The sequence below is a fragment of the Beauveria bassiana genome (assembly GCF_000280675.1).
Source record: "Beauveria bassiana ARSEF 2860 unplaced genomic scaffold BBA_S00073, whole genome shotgun sequence".
Classification (NCBI taxonomy): domain Eukaryota; kingdom Fungi; phylum Ascomycota; class Sordariomycetes; order Hypocreales; family Cordycipitaceae; genus Beauveria; species Beauveria bassiana.
Window position 1 is genome coordinate 13,156 of NW_007930908.1, and position 1,373 is coordinate 14,528.

A 1,373-nucleotide genomic window follows, 5' to 3' on the forward strand; every position below is an offset into this window, starting at 1 on the left:
CTCCAAAAGTTCTTCCACTGAGCTGTTAAGGCGGCGATAGGCCCCACCGGCAGGATGTGTGGTGAAAGTGCCCATAAGCCATTGCCCCCACTAACGGGCTGCTAACAGCTCCAAAAGGGGGAAAATGTTTACAGGGAAGAGTTTTTTACTGGGATATAGCATATGCTGGTATACAGTGAGGGCTGGGACGCTTCTTCTTCTTCTTCTTCTTCTTCTTCTTCTTCTTCTTCTTATTCATAGACTGTCCCAGCCGCCGTTCGTGAGTTGGATCCTAGATCATACTTGACAGGGGTAGCTGCTGCCTACTAGGCAGCAGCTAGGCCTGAGGCACTGTCGCACAGCCTACAGCAACTATAAGTAGATGCAGCTGCACCGGTAATATTAGAATAGGAACATACACTTATTATCAGTTCATAGGTTGAACTTCGTGGCAGCTATGCAGCGTTCTATCTACCTACTGATTTTGCTGTCGTCGGCCCCGAAGACGAAGTTTATGGCAAAGTTCGCTTCATCTTCGGTTCAGACAACTCTATCGTACAGGTGAATATTCATGACTGTTCTGTGTCTCTGACTTGTCAGACCTTTCCTGGCCCTCCTTAACTTCTGTATAACAGTAACCACTCGTTCACGAGGCTTTCTATTTCTGTAGACAGAGCTATGCCTTGTCCTCTCGATTCTCTTGGCTGTGTTTGCGTCATCCCTTGCATGCTGTTGTGACTTGCAACGCTCTAGAAGGCATAAAAGGTCCAGCAGCCTGCCAGGATATCCATGCTTGGAGTGCGCTATTTGAGTGTCGACGTACTGTAACTGTGTTTTTGACATTTTATGGCATGCTCGGTGATGTGTGACCCATGCTCGACGCGACTCCACACAGACGTCACCACAGTACCCTGACGAGCTAGAAATCGTCAATCGATGTGGTTGTCTGCATGAACATGGGTCGACTGTGTGTTCTTGAATGAGATCGGTCCTGGTGTGCGTGTTCTGAGCTGTTGGTGGTGTTGTTGCCAATTGGTAAAGTTTTTCGGTCCCGACCCTGACTATGTTTGGATAGTCAGGCTCTGTGAAGTACTGATCTGTTGCTGCGCATTATGTTTGACTGTTTTGGTGGCCCTTGATGTTTTTCGTGTTTGTAACCATATCCGCCCCTTCTATTCTGCTTCTCTAATGTATACTCCTCAATCGCCGATACCGTAAACCATTGTCGGGCAGGACAAATGGGTTTCCCAGGCCCATTTTCCATCGCGTGGCGTACTCAGCAAGGACGCAACTCCTTCTGTTGGTACTATGGCTGTAATGTTTGTGTTTCGTGAGGTTCGTATGATCGACTTTCGACATGTTGACGTGTCTATGGATGGGGGATAACGCTGTTC